This window comes from Musa acuminata, chromosome BXJ1-6 (assembly GCF_036884655.1).
Source record: "Musa acuminata AAA Group cultivar baxijiao chromosome BXJ1-6, Cavendish_Baxijiao_AAA, whole genome shotgun sequence".
Classification (NCBI taxonomy): domain Eukaryota; kingdom Viridiplantae; phylum Streptophyta; class Magnoliopsida; order Zingiberales; family Musaceae; genus Musa; species Musa acuminata.
In genome coordinates this window covers 13,814,560-13,831,175 of record NC_088332.1, presented here as the reverse complement: position 1 = coordinate 13,831,175, position 16,616 = coordinate 13,814,560, and the positions used below count along the sequence as shown (strand labels likewise).

Here is a 16,616-nt window from a genome sequence, read left to right as displayed (position 1 = left end):
TGTCACTCAAAACGTAGATCAAATCATAAATAGTATCAATTGGTTTCATAATCAAAATAAAAGCCCATCAAATCATTATAGTTACTATTTACTTAAGACTAGCCCTAATCGGTTTGATTTGAACCGGAACTAAATTGACCTTATGATTTCAAATTGATTAAATATTACAAAAGATAAAAATAAAACATAAATAAGGTCTATCATAAATCTTAAGTCTAAAGCCAATCAACTTAAGTTTGAATTTAGATAGAGTCATTTAGTTTCACTAAAAAATTTATAATTTTATTATTTTATATCGAAGCCTTCTTTTACGCAAAGAATTTATATGGAGTTAACATAAAATTCATAAAAAGACGCAACCTTCCAACTAAATTTCCAACAGCTTTACGGAGATGCATAATTCAATGACCAGTAAGCCTTGCGGAGGAACGGAACCATTCCTTTTGAGAGAGGCACAAACTACAGAGACAACAGTGCTTCAACCTTCGCGATCTGTTCTTCTTCATTCTTTGGAGTAGGGCTTCTATTTGCTTCGTCGAAAAGATCATGCTTCCATTTTTCTGCCTTGAAACCACTGTCGGCACATATTTCTCTCACCATATCTTCCTGTGAATCTTTCCCTACGCCTCACGTCCCTGCCACCATGTATCTCCCTTGACTGATAGCCAGCTCTGTGCATTTCAATGTCTTTGCAGATTATCTGTCTCCTCTCTTTTCATATCTATCATCAACTCGATTGAAAAATCTCTCAGGCTTATCACCACGTGAAAAGTTGTGTTTCCCTTCTCTTCCCTTCTTGCAGCACCAAGCATTTGATGATCATGGTGGTTTCTTGATTCTGGTCCGGTGGGAGGGGTAGCCACAGAATCCTTTCCTGTCCTGTGGGCAATTTTCTTTTGCTGAAAGCAGGTCTTTTCCTGGATGCTGCTGCCTCAACTTCCAAGTCATAAAATCCATCGTGTCTCCATTCATCGTCGTCACCTGCATGAGCTCTAGTCCTGCTGTCGTATTTTCTCTGCATGTCAGATGCCTCTATCTTGTCCACCCACCGGTCTGCTCCTTTGGATTACTCCTTCCTTCATCTTTATAAAGACAACATATCAAAGAAGTCAAGGAAATAAGACATGAAAATTAGAGGGCTGATTGACACACATTAGACGATTAATTACCAGAGATGAATCTCTGCGAACATAGCTTCGACCACCATGCCCAGCACCGCCACGTACCTCGTGCTGCATGGGTAGCCTTAGATTGTTATATAAAATGAGGTACTTGAAGCCATGGATCCGAACAAGAACCCCGCTACTTCTGGAGGTGTGCCATATCTACTGCATGCATGCCAAATAAGCACTAATGTTATATCTTCCATGTTGTGCATCGGAAGTAAAATTTGTGGCAGAAAGAGACAGCTACGTTGTACATATGAAAATTAAAAACTAGATTCTATTGTGATTGTATGTAACTCTTCATAAATAACTATAAGTTTCAATATATAGTTCCACTAATTTTTTTTATGAAAATTTACTCATAGAGATCAACACTCATATTTAATATGTCCAAAGTGTGAACATAACTTGTCATGTCACACGTGTCATCACTCACATGATTGGCTTATAGGATACCTATGACTACCACTAATATCTTCATGCACCACTATAATAGAAGTACGGATAAAGTTACAAACCACCATTATCAATCGCTCTTGTACTCGTATGCTAAGTATCATATCTATTCTAATGAAAATAATACAAGAGAAAAGTACAATTGTTGACTATATGCAAACTATACAAGTTATTATAGATGACTTGGATTTAATAGGTTATCCCTTAAGTGATGAAGAAGTCATTGTCCATACTCTCCATGGCCTAGGAGATGAATATAAGAAACTAACAATAGCAAGTCGGGCACAAGATATACCGACGTCATTTGAATAACTATATGAAAAGTTGATTGATCATAAAACATACCTAAAATGAGGAGAAGATGACAGGACCAACTATCACAGGTCAATCAAAAATCCAAAAGAAAGAGCTACCAAAGTAATAAGAACCTCAATAAATGGCCGAATAAGATGCCTCTTGGATACATGAGTAACATGCAAAGTTGTCATCCTTCATTACACTATCAACCATTCAATCATGATAGCAACTTCAATCTAAATTACTCAGGAAATAATTTACACTATAATTATTAGGAGCTCTAACATCTCAACAATAACAATCAACAAAGTCATTTGCTAGCTCTATGATAAAATTAGAAACACAACAAAAGTCTATCGGTCTCGAATGCCAATTGGCCTATTGCTACAACCAATTGGCTATAAGAAAACATCATGACTACTCTGACTGCTCATTAAAACAATTGGATTGTTGACTTCAGTGTTTATTATCATATTACTTCTAATCTGTAGAACTTATCCATCTATAATGACTATAGAGGCAATGAAGACATTATCATTAGTTATGGTAATAGAATTCCTATTACTCACATTAGTTCTACAATACTTAATTAAAACACCAATACTTTTACACTTAATGATGTTTTGTGTGCACCTCACATTAAAAGAAATTTTATTTCTATTTCTCAATTCTACAAATAAAATAACATCTCTATTGTGTTCTTTCTTAGCTCATTTTTTGTAAAGTATTTGAGCATGAGGGCATCCTTGATCCGAAGCCAGAATAAAGATAACATTTACGAGTAGTTGTCAGCCTCACAAATCACCTAGCCAACTGCTCTTACTTTAATTGATGCTCCAATCGATATATGGCATTGTCATCTTAGTCATCCATAATCCTCCATTCAACAACTACTTTCCCATTCCAAATCAAGTAGAATTATAACTTTTTATGATGCTTGTCTTAGTAATAAAAGTTATAGACTACCTTTTAGATCGTCTTCTATAACCTACTCTAAACCATTTGAAATTATCCGCACTAATATCTAGGACCCTACACAATCATTTCTTTTAATAATTTTATATTTTATGTCATTTTTGTATATTACTTTACTAAATATATATAGTTATACTCACTCAAATATAAATATAAAGTCATCACAATCTTTACCCACTTTAGAAAGTTGGTCGAGAACATCTTTCAAATTACCATTAAAATAGTTTACTATAATGAAGGAGGTGAATACCAAGTCCTAAAAACCTATCTCTTATCTTATGATATACAATATCTTAAGTCACCACTACATACTTCCGAACTAGTTGGCTTTGTCGAATAGAAACATTGACATATAGTCGAAACTGATCTAACCCTTTTACACTAAGATTTTATATCACCAACCTTTTGGTAAGTAGTCTTTCATATTATCTATCTCATTAATCGTATGCTCATGCCAATCCTATAACACCAATCACAATTTTAAAATTTATTTTATAAAATTTTAAATTTTCAAAAATTTAAAATATTAGACTGCTTATACTGTCCCTAGCTACTCCCCTACGTTTCACAACCTATCTCAATTCTTAACCCAAGCCCATAATGTATTTTTGTGCAAATCAGGCTTTATCTTATTGCTTGCATCCCTGTCCAAATTCGAAATTGAATATATTAAAATCTGAAGAAGGATCAGCTGTTCCAAGGGTGAGGTATATAAATTATTAAATTTTTTGCATTAAATATTTTATATAAAATTGCGTTGTGGCACTAATGGGAAGTGTTATGTATTCTCTCTGAAGGATGAAATTTATCTTCCTGTCAAATGCGACAGTGTCAAAGTAGAACCACAAGATATGTCTTATTTATTCTTGGAAGTCAGCCTTACAAGCAACATCCTCAACCAAGCTTAGTTTACAACAACTTTAATCTTCATGCCGGCATCGCAGTGACCAGGATAGGAGCAGATGAAATAACTGGTTCCTTTAGCCAGAGTGATCTTATCGTTCCCAGATGTGTAGGTCTTGGAGCCAGACTTGGCTGTGCAGCTATCATAGCCTTGGGCATCGACCACCACCACGTTATGCGCTCCCTGCCCGTATTTGAACACTGGATGCACACGTTTCCACATAAGAAGATCAAACACACATGCAAGTGCTCCCACAGAATCAAGACGATAAAGATGGAGGAGGAAGGATATGGATGATACCGAGGACGTCGCCTGCTTTGAAGCTTTTGCCGTTGGGCCAGTTCTGGACGTTAAAGCTCCAACCAGCAGAATCTCCTACGGTGAACTCTGTGGCCGCAGTGATCTTCAGGTGGTAGGAGAGGCACAGGCAGACGAGCGCCAAGGCAGCGATGTAGCTTCTACCAGCCATGGTCTTCAGTATCACAGACAGACTGCGGACGATGACAAACGATTTCTTTGATGTGGGACGCAGAGCCTTGGGACTAGGTGGTGATTTATAGGGTTTTGGATTGCACAATATGGCCAGCATATATATTCGTGAATGGAAGGAAATGAATAAAAATATATTTAGTTAATTTAACTTTCTAACTAAGGATTGCTGTCCAAATATCCAAGTTTGCTTTATGTATTATTATTATAAATCGATAGGTTTCATGTTGGAGTCCACGTGTAAAATTCATGAACGTTATTTGATGTAATGAATTTTTTTTAATTAAAAAAATGAACTCAAGCACTACAAGTGCAACGATTCATAATAAATGATCTTTGACTTAGTAAACCTTAACGATATGGTAAATATTTATCCTAAGCCAAACCACAATAGAAAATTCTATTAAAATATTTTATACATTAATAAGATATATTTTGGTCCCTGGATGAGTCACCATCGACGTCACATGCCACGTCCCAACCAATATCAGAATTCGATGCCACACGCCATCAGAACCCCATGGTGCACATCACGTTAGGTTCCGTACCGAGACACTATGCGACATGACTATCCCGAGAGCTCGGGACAGTGCCATCTGATGCCGCTCAAGCATCCCTAAAGACATCAACTCATTAGAGAAGTTGTTCCATCCCACAAAGGTCAACGGCCACATCGAACCGAAGCGCAACTAATCCTCGCATGATAGTATAAAAACTCCTGGCCGACACCCGGCCATGGGGGAGAAAAATAAGATCGACATAAAAACACTCCACTGACTTGCTCGTCGGAGGGGGCAAAGTCGGGGAGCACCCGATGAAGGCCATTTTTGCAGGAAGGCCGCCACCCTCGAGCGATGAGCGTCTCAACCCGGAATCGCCATCGAGTGCATAAGGACATGCTGCCATTCACCCTGGAGTCGGAGAGACACGACCCATCACAAACGGTGCCCGGGTCGGCAGATTGAGGAACGCTGATCAACATCCTCTAATGAGGGCCCAATCGACCCCGCCAGCCTGACTCTTGCCCGAGCCGCCCCGAAACGGCCACCCCCGAGCAGCGAGTGTCTCGTTCCAGGAAACACCTCCCATCGCATGAGGGAGAGTAGTGAACTGGCTTGGGATCCCGATCGATGCCAACCTGCATTCCTTCCCGAGGGTGCGCCCATCTCATCATCCTGATCACTTAGCAAGAAGCTCCCGATATCGGCCCGTGGACCTAACAGTGCTGACTCACTAGCCATGGTACTTTTGTTTACTAACATTTTGGCGCTAGAAGGAGGGCACGATGTGGAGCAACTGACAGGAGTTCTCCCCGGGCGAGAACCACCAACCGACCTCCCTTTCGTCGAACCATAAAGTCAGGCCCTCCCCACCCCTAGAGACAGGGGGATCTCGTCTTCGATGTTAGATCGTTACTAGCGTCTGTTCAACGACCCAGGATTCTCGCCCCCGAGGCTCACCACAGGGCCCTCGATCGTGACACCCGAGGCGTCCCTTAGCCTGACCAAGCAAGTGCAGGCCATGGCGGGCATGATACAGATGCTCGCTCCGATCATTCCTCAGATCGTGCGGCTGGCGACGCCCCCGACCGACCTGACCTGGTAGCGCCCGAGCGGGGAGCAGGTCGGGATTGGAGAAGCCCGAGAGCAAGCAATGGACCCGAGAGGTCCTCCCGGTCAGAACATACCCGCGGCTTGCCTAGTCATATTACCTCATCTCGGGCATGACACCATATCATCCGACTCGACGGACGACTCGCTTAGGGCCCAACTGTCCTGAGTCAACCAACGCCTGGATGCGTTCCAGCGTGAGCTTCGAAAATCGTGGAGCAAGTCCAACGAAGATGGCTTGGGCGAGTCCCCTTTCACTCAGGAAGTATAAGACAAGCCAGTACCCCTCAACTTCAGGCTACTAACATTGGAGACATACGAAGGCGGCTCCGATCCCATGGAGCACATCTCTGTATTCTAGGCCCATATGGTCTTCCATGGCACCTCTGATGCATTGATGTGCCGGGCATTTCCAACCACTCTGAGGGGACTGACACAAACGTGGTTAAGCCAACTACGCCAATCCTCAGTCTCATCCTTCGACCAGCTTGCTGGGGAGTTTGAGCAAAACTTCCTCGCTAGCGCGTGACCTAGGCCTTCCATGGCAACCCTGCTCACGCTATCCTAACGCAAAGATGAGTCTCTCTCTCAATTCGTGACATGTTTTGCCATCGAGATCTAGGGACTTCCGGACGCTCACCCCTCTCTAATCTTGCAGGCCTTTCTGATGGGCTTGAAGCCTTCAAGGTTCTTCTGGTCACTGATCGAGAAGTCGCTAATGACCATTTCCGAAATGCTCCAACGCACCGACCAGTACATCATCGCCGAGGCACTGGTGGCAGGGAGGAACATGGAAGGCAAGAGGCTCAGGGCGGAACTGTCCCGGGGAATGACCTCAACAGCCTCGGCACCACCCCACCACGGACTCGGCTGACAAGAGCTACCGCTCCCGAGGCCCCCACCTCTTCCCCTAAATACGTCCCGCACCAAGATCTTTCTCTAAATTAGGGAGACGAGTCTCTTGCCACAACCTCATCCTATGAAGGCTACTCACAAAGATCGGTCCAAATATTGCAGGTTCCACTAGAACTACGGTCATGACACAGAGGACTACCATGACCTCTAGAATCAAATAGAGGCACTGATCTGAAGAGGTCACCTCGGACGCTACCTCAAATCCCGGGAGGCGACTCCACGCCCCAGGGTACCCGCTAAGAGACAAATCGATGTCATCTCCGGGGGACCAGCGGTTGATGGCAATAGCTCTGTGGCGAGAAAGGCTTGTTGAATCTCGTATTTTGATGATGAAACTACTTGATATATGTTTATGATTTAATCTGCGTTTTGAGTGACGCAGGATGCTTTGATCAGGATGAGACAATTAAAGCAGGAAAATCATGTTGTGCCGGAGGAACATGTCAGAAGATTGGACGTCGGGCCGGTGGATCGGTCGACGTATCGACAGAAGGCTTCGGGCCGTGGACTCGGGCATCGGGCCAAGAAGAGCGGGTATTGTGCCAAGGATATCGGAGTTGCGGAGTCAACTGGCCGATTGGGCAATAGGCTGCAGGAAAGGACGATGCGCCGAAGAATCGGACGAAGCGTCGAGGGACCAATGACATGCCGGACAACTTGGTTAATTGCTTAGGATTAATTGTCTCGATCAAAGTTTTGTGTTGAGATAAGTGTGCAGGATTAACTACGATGAGAGTAAGACAAGCAGCAGGTATTGCGCCGGAGTCAAGATCATGATCACGTTGGGAGTTCGAGAGTTCGACGGAAGTTCGGACGGTCGTCGGAGGTTCAGCGAGAACAGATCCGAGAAGTCCAGAAGCTTGCCAAGCGAAGCTCGTCGGAACTCGCCAAGTGGATCGTCGCAAAGTCCAGGAGTATGCCGGATGTCCGCAGAAGGATCACCGAGGGTTATCGGTTGATCGACGGAAGTTGGCCGGAAACTCGCCGGAAGAAGCGATTGACGCATCGGAGCAAAGTTGCAGAAGTTGTCTTAGAGTTAATCGTAGTTAGCATGATGATTAAGCATGAAAATGGGAGGTGATCCCATTAGCTTAATCTTGGGGCAATTGGGCCCCTGAAAAGATTCGAATTGGGCCGAATGGAGTGAACCATTCGGACCCTGATTGAGCCAGGAGGTGCAACCGCCTGGGCTGTGGGGTTGGGAGGTGCAACCGCCCCAGCCAGGAGGTGCAACCGCCAGGGCTGCGAGGCTGGGAGGTGCAACCGCCCCAGCCGAGAGGTGCAACCGCCCAGAGCACAGTCTTCGAGCTAGACTGGGCGGTGCAACCTCCTCTGCCAAGAGGTAGCACCGCCAGAGCTCAAGTTTCGAGCTCTGCCAGGCGATGCAACCACCGAGCTCAGTCTTCGAGCTCTGGCAGAGAGGTGCATCAGCTTGAGCTCAGTCTCGAGCTCTGCTAGGTGATGCAATCACCGAGCTCAGTCTTCGAGCTCTGGCAGAGAGGTGCATCAGCCTGAGCTCAGTTTCGAGCTCTGCCAGGTGATGCAACCACCGAGCTCAGTTTCGAGCTCTGCCAGGTGATGCAACCACCAAGCTCAGTCTTCGAGCTCTGCCAGGTGATGCAACCATCGAGCTCAGTCTTCGAGCTCTGGCAGAGAGAAGCAATCGCCTGAGCTCAGTCTTCGAGCTCTGCCAGGCGGTGCCACCTCTCCAGTCAAGAGGTGCAACCGCCTGATCCCAGAATTCTGGGATTTGATCGATTTGATCGTTTTGAGCTCGAAGTTTGAATTGGGTTGGGGCCTATAAATACCCCACCCATTCAGCACTGAAAAGATACAGACCTACACCGAAATCTTGATCTTTTCTGTGATTCTAAGAGCTCAAAAGTGTTGTAAAGCCTTTAAGTCTCCTCATTCTGTTCTTCAAGTTTTCAGTTGTAAAGTGAGGAGAGAAAGGTCTGTAAAGGTTGTCTCCTGAGCCTGTCAAAAGGAGAGAAACTGTAAAAGGGCAGTTTGGCCTTCGCCCATTGAAGGAAGGCCACTAGTTGACGTCGGCAACCTCGTCGGTGGAGGAAGCCAAAAGTGGAGTAGGTCAAGGCTGACCGAACCACTCTAAATCTCTGGTTTGCGTTTATTTTCGAGCACTTTATCATTACTGCAAACCTCCCTCATTACTACTGCTCTCTGCGCTTTCACGAACAAGTTCTAAGTGCTGTTCTTCCGAATCTGCATTCAGACGTAAATTCGTATTTTCATACGTTACTGTTTACGTTTACGTTTGATTCTGCAGAACTGTCTTCCGTGCTTTTACGAACGAGCTTCTTTACAGTTTATACTTACATTTTGATCCTATTGATAACTGCAAACTTTCCTCTACGATTTTACGAATGAGTTTCAGCATTTAGACGTAAATCTGAGTTTAAGACGTAAATCTGAGTTTAGACGTAAATCTGAGTTTAGACGTAAATCTGCGTTTAGACGTAAATCTGCGTTTAGACGTAAATCTGCGTTTAGACGTAAAACAGCGTTTAGACGTAAATCTGAGTTTAGACGTAAACTGCGCTTAGACGCAAAACTGCGCTTAGACGCAATCTGCGCTTAGACGCAAACTGCACTTAGATACAAACTGAGAATTTGCTTTTGCATCATAACAGTTTTTGAACGAACGCAGCTTTTGGTTTTTAATCGCTGTAAGATTTCCGCTGCACTAATTCACCCCCCCCCCCTCTTAGTGCTCTCGATCCTAACAATTGGTATCAGAGCGGGGTATTTCTCATTTCGGATTTACACCCGAGAGAAATGGCTCTTCAAGAGGGCTTTTCGGTCTTTCGTCCACCGTTCTTTAACGGATTGGACTACACTTATTGGAAAACTCGAATGAGAGTTTTCTTAATTTCTCTAAATCTGGATTTATGGAATATCGTTGAAAACGGTTTTCAACTTCCCTCTAAACCGACGAACGAATGGTCGGATTTGGAGAAGAAGTATTTTTCTTTAAACGCAAAGGCTATGAATGCCTTATTTTGTGCTTTGGACAAAAATGAGTTCAATCGGGTTTCTTTGTGCGAAACGGCTTTCGATATTTGGCGCACTCTTGAAATCACGCACGAGGGAACTAGTAGAGTCAAAGACTCGAAAGTTAATATTTTACTGCATGATTTCGAGCTTTTTCATATGAAACCAAGCGAAACCGTTGTTGACATGTACACCCGTTTTACGGATGTCGTCAATGGTTTAAAATCACTTGGTAAAAGCTTTTCGGATTTTGAACTCGTTAACAAAGTTTTGCGCTCACTTTCTAAAAATTGGGATTCAAAAGTAACTGCTATTCAAGAAGCTAAAAACCTAAACAACTTACCACTTGAAGAACTAATTGGTTCATTGATGACATATGAAATGGTGCACAATGCACATGATGAAAATGTTGAACACAATCACCTTCCAAAGAACAGGAAGGATTTGGAACTCTGGACAAATGAATGCCACTTGAGCGATGACTCAAGTGATGAGGACAATGATGAACAAAACAACCTTCCAAAGAACAGGAAGGATTTGGGACATAGAACATTTGAAGACCACTCGAGCATAAGCTCAAGTGATGGTGAACTTAAACTACAAATGAAACGAAAATTAAAAAGCAAAAAGAATGGAACTACTTGCTTTAAACGCAAGAAGAAGAACAAAAATTGGGATGCATCGAGCTTCTCCGAAGACGAAGAAAAAATCAACAAAAGCGAGGCGGCAAACTACGCCTTAACAGCCTACAACGTTGAGGTAATGCCTTTGGTTTATTTTGAAATTACTTGATGCTTTCATAATGTAGTTTTCTTTTTTAGTTTAGAATTAATTTTCTTGAAAATTACATGTTAAAAAAAAAAATTACAAAATTATGATCATGCTAGTAATTTCGAAAATGATAATATTGCATATTTTATGATAAACAAACAAATTATTTTGATTGATAATATGAAATCATGGTTAAGAAGTAATAATGTGTATCATGTTTGATTAACATTGTTGAATGAAATCACGTTTGATTTAAAGTAATGCATAATAATATTAAATGGTTATGATACAATGATTAACAATTTTATGCATAAGATTTTAAGTTATTCATGATCATGAGCTTGTTTGATCTTCATAATTTAAATTCAAAATCTATAGCAAAAATCATGTCTGAATATATGAAAGTGTTAATTTCATTTTCGGATTCACTTAACAAGTGGTATCCTAACAATCGGATTTACTCATACACTTATGAAAAATAATTTTCTAAAATAGATTTGATGAAATGATTCCTGCTTATAAATTCCATCTTGAAATATGAATGATAGTATTTTTGCTTGCAAAGATTTGTTTCACATACATATCTCCTATGATTCATGTGCAGAAAAAGAATTTATAAATCATAATACAATGAAATTTCTTATGCAAAAATAAAGTGCTTTTGTGATTTATTGCTAAAGAGAATAATTATTAAAATCATGATCTTGATAATTATAACATGAAGCTCGTTATAAATCAAGATCGTTCATTATGCTTATCAAAAAGGAGTTCTTCAAATGAAATGCAACTTGTCTTTTGATTTCTTAGAATTCAATGAAGTGTCATATTAATATCTTAAAATTTGGAATATTTTAAAATGTGATCTTGATAATAATGTTTCAAGTTGCTCTTTGTACTATATCTTTTCAAATGAATCATGAGCCTTGATATCATATATTTCATAATATAGAAATAACAAGATTTCTTTGCCTTTTGTCTTGAACCTTCATGCTTATCTTAATTTGGCATATAAAGACTAAGGCATGATTAGATGAAAAAGAATCTCTTAAAAAATGCTTTTCCCATCTGATCGAGATTAATGATTTCATCTCGAAATTAATTTTAATGACTTGATTATGAATTTCAAGTTAATGATTTGATTTGAATAAGTTTTATCTAAATCATAATCTTGATCTTGCAAAATTGAAGTCACAAATAATATCCTGTGGTATTCATGAATTGATACTCACAATATGAAAGCATTGATATTCATGACTTGAATTGGATTGAAACATTGTATGCTTAAATTAATCATTCTCCTATGTTTCAAAAATTCCTTAAATGCCTTATGTGATGATTGAAAACTAATTTGCTTTATGATGAATCACGAATCATAACTTGATCTATGATGCCTTGAAATGATTGAAATATTTAACACTTTTATGCTCTACCCCCTACTTTCTTCTTGTTTTCATTGATAAAATGGGGAGAAGTTTTGATCATGCATGGTAGGATATAATTTGACAAAATTGATGCCATCATGATATGAAACATTTATGATGTGCAATTATGCATGCAATACTTGTGCTTTCTAATTATGATGTGATATGTTGCATATGATGTAAATCATGATTTAAAATGCTATGAGTGCTAAGTTACACACTTTGAGAAGAAATTGCTATATTGAAACATTAATGTAATTATGAATGGTGATATGAAATTATGCATGTAATACTTCAACCTATGATAACGATGCATGCAATGATAAAATATTCATGATGAAAAATTGTCTTGACATTCATAACTTGATTATTCATCCTTTGTCATGATTTTGAAATCGTTGTAAAAGGAAAAAGAACTACAAAACTGTATTCTTCCTTTCTTTTTGACAATGACAAAGGGGGAGATAGCTAGCTTGCACAAGTCAAGAAGATGCAAAAACTTGATTGCTAACTTGCGTATTTCAAGAAGCAAAAATTGTCTTCTTGAAAATCACTATCTTGAATATCTCAAGAAGCAAGACTTGCAACCTGCACATTACAATAGGAAGCAATAATCATGAGCCTACACAAGAAAGTTATCTTGCATTTGCTTTCGAAGTTTTTGCTAGCTTGTATATTGCGAAACTTGTATATCGTAAAAATTGCTAGCTTGTAGTCTAAAGAGAAGCGAAAAGTTGCTATCTCAAAAGGTGCTATCTTGCCTATCTCAAGAAGCAAAACATGCTAACTTGCGCATCTAGCAAAGTGGATGAAATTTTCATATTTCAAGAAGCAAGAGTTGCCTTCTTGAACATCTCTAATTTGCTAGCTTGCATGATGTAGAACTTGCTATCTTGAACATCTCTAATTTTCATACCAAGTGCTATCTTGTATGCTATAAAACTTGCATATCTAAAACTTGATAGCTTGAATATTCTAAGCATGAATCAACACTTGCTATATTTTCTAGCAAAATTGCATGATGATAAAACTTGATATTATGTTCTTAATGCAATGAGTTGAACCAATATCATAAACACTTGATTGTGATACTTCTCCTTTTTGTTGATGACAAAGGGGGAGAAGTATGTTGATGAAAGTATGTTGATGACATGACATGTGATGCATAAGTTTATGCATATGTTCATGTTGACGTGTTGCAAGTATTCATGATGAATATTGCAATGACTTGAATTCAGGTTGAATTCAAGGTTCTATCAATATGGCATATTGATAGGGGGAGTTTGTTTAAACTCCGGGAGTTGAGTTTAACTCCGTCATCAAGTGGTTGTCATCATCAAAAAGGGGGAGATTGTTGAATCTCGTATTTTGATGATGAAACTACTTGATATATGTTTATGATTTAATCTGCGTTTTGAGTGACGCAGGATGCTTTGATCAGGATGAGACAATTAAAGCAGGAAAATCATGTTGTGCCGGAGGAACATGTCAGAAGATTAGACGTCGGGCCGGTGGATCGGTCGACGTATCGACAGAAGGCTTCGGGCCGTGGACTCGGGCATCGGGCCAAGAAGAGCGGGTATTGTGCCAAGGATATCGGAGTTGCGGAGTCAACTGGCCGATTGGGCAATAGGCTGCAGGAAAGGAGGATGCGCCGAAGAATCGGACGAAGCGTCGAGGGACCAATGACATGCCGGACAACTTGGTTAATTGCTTAGGATTAATTGTCTCGATCAAAGTTTTGTGTTGAGATAAGTGTGCAGGATTAACTACGATGAGAGTAAGACAAGCAGCAGGTATTGCGCCGGAGTCAAGATCATGATCACGTTGGGAGTTCGAGAGTTCGACGGAAGTTCGGACGGTCGTCGGAGGTTCAGCGAGAACAGATCCGAGAAGTCCAGAAGCTTGCCAAGCGAAGCTCGTCGGAACTCGCCAAGTGGATCGTCGCAAAGTCCAGGAGTATGCCGGATGTCCGCAGAAGGATCACCGAGGGTTATCGGTTGATCGACGGAAGTTGGCCGGAAACTCGCCGGAAGAAGCGATTGACGCATCGGAGCAAAGCTGCAGAAGTTGTCTTAGAGTTAATCGTAGTTAGCATGATGATTAAGCATGAAAATGGGAGGTGATCCCATTAGCTTAATCTTGGGGCAATTGGGCCCCTGAAAAGATTCGAATTGGGCCGAATGGAGTGAACCATTCGGACCCTGATTGAGCCAGGAGGTGCAACCGCCTGGGCTGTGGGGTTGGGAGGTGCAACCGCCCCAGCCAGGAGGTGCAACCGCCAGGGCTGCGAGGCTGGGAGGTGCAACCGCCCCAGCCGAGAGGTGCAACCGCCCAGAGCTCAGTCTTCGAGCTAGACTGGGCGGTGCAACCTCCTCTGCCAAGAGGTAGCACCGCCAGAGCTCAAGTTTCGAGCTCTGCCAGGCGATGCAACCACCGAGCTCAGTCTTCGAGCTCTGGCAGAGAGGTGCATCAGCTTGAGCTCAGTCTCGAGCTCTGCTAGGTGATGCAATCACCGAGCTCAGTCTTCGAGCTCTGGCAGAGAGGTGCATCAGCCTGAGCTCAGTTTCGAGCTTTGCCAGGTGATGCAACCACCGAGCTCAGTTTCGAGCTCTGCCAGGTGATGCAACCACCAAGCTCAGTCTTCGAGCTCTGCCAGGTGATGCAACCATCGAGCTCAGTCTTCGAGCTCTGGCAGAGAGAAGCAATCGCCTGAGCTCAGTCTTCGAGCTCTGCCAGGCGGTGCCACCTCTCCAGTCAAGAGGTGCAACCGCCTGATCCCAGAATTCTGGGATTTGATCGATTTGATCGTTTTGAGCTCGAAGTTTGAATTGGGTTGGGGCCTATAAATACCCCACCCATTCAGCACTGAAAAGATACAGACCTACACCGAAATCTTGATCTTTTCTGTGATTCTAAGAGCTCAAAAGTGTTGTAAAGCCTTTAAGTCTCCTCCTTCTGTTCTTCAAGTTTTCAGTTGTAAAGTGAGGAGAGAAAGGTCTGTAAAGGTTGTCTCCTGAGCCTGTCAAAAGGAGAGAAACTGTAAAAGGGCAGTTTGGCCTTCGCCCATTGAAGGAAGGCCACTAGTTGACGTCGGCAACCTCGTCGGTGGAGGAAGCCAAAAGTGGAGTAGGTCAAGGCTGACCGAACCACTCTAAATCTCTGGTTTGCGTTTATTTTCGAGCACTTTATCATTACTGCAAACCTCCCTCATTACTACTGCTCTCTGCGCTTTCACGAACAAGTTCTAAGTGCTGTTCTTCCGAATCTGCATTCAGACGTAAATTCGTATTTTCATACGTTACTGTTTACGTTTACGTTTGATTCTGCAGAACTGTCTTCCGTGCTTTTACGAACGAGCTTCTTTACAGTTTATACTTACATTTTGATCCTATTGATAACTGCAAACTTTCCTCTACGATTTTACGAACGAGTTTCAGCATTTAGACGTAAATCTGAGTTTAAGACGTAAATCTGAGTTTAGACGTAAATCTGAGTTTAGACGTAAATCTGCGTTTAGACGTAAATCTGCGTTTAGACGTAAATCTGCGTTTAGACGTAAAACAGCGTTTAGACGTAAATCTGAGTTTAGACGTAAACTGCGCTTAGACGCAAAACTGCGCTTAGACGCAATCTGCGCTTAGACGCAAACTGCACTTAGATACAAACTGAGAATTTGCTTTTGCATCATAACAGTTTTTGAACGAACGCAGCTTTTGGTTTTTAATCGCTGTAAGATTTCCGCTGCACTAATTCACCCCCCCCCCCCTCTTAGTGCTCTCGATCCTAACAATTGGTATCAGAGCGGGGTATTTCTCATTTCGGATTTACACCCGAGAGAAATGGCTCTTCAAGAGGGCTTTTCGGTCTTTCGTCCACCGTTCTTTAACGGATTGGACTACACTTATTGGAAAACTCGAATGAGAGTTTTCTTAATTTCTCTAAATCTGGATTTATGGAATATCGTTGAAAACGGTTTTCAACTTCCCTCTAAACCGACGAACGAATGGTCGGATTTGGAGAAGAAGTATTTTTCTTTAAACGCAAAGGCTATGAATGCCTTATTTTGCGCTTTGGACAAAAATGAGTTCAATCGGGTTTCTTTGTGCGAAACGGCTTTCGATATTTGGCGCACTCTTGAAATCACGCACGAGGGAACTAGTAGAGTCAAAGACTCGAAAGTTAATATTTTACTGCATGATTTCGAGCTTTTTCATATGAAACCAAGCGAAACCGTTGTTGACATGTACACCCGTTTTACGGATGTCGTCAATGGTTTAAAATCACTTGGTAAAAGCTTTTCGGATTTTGAACTCGTTAACAAAGTTTTGCGCTCACTTTCTAAAAATTGGGATTCAAAAGTAACTGCTATTCAAGAAGCTAAAAACCTAAACAACTTACCACTTGAAGAACTAATTGGTTCATTGATGACATATGAAATGGTGCACAATGCACATGATGAAAATGTTGAACACAATCACCTTCCAAAGAACAGGAAGGATTTGGAACTCTGGACAAATGAATGCCACTTGAGCGATGACTCAAGTGATGAGGACAATGATGAACAAAACAACCTTCCAAAGAACAGGAAGGATTTGGG

At 41.6% G+C, this 16,616-nt stretch overlaps 1 pseudogene; it reads right to left on the bottom strand.

Moving 5' to 3' along the window:
- Positions 1-432: 432 nt before the first annotated feature.
- Positions 433-4,267, bottom strand: LOC135677455 (uncharacterized; annotated as a pseudogene).
- Positions 4,268-16,616: the final 12,349 nt, after the last annotated feature.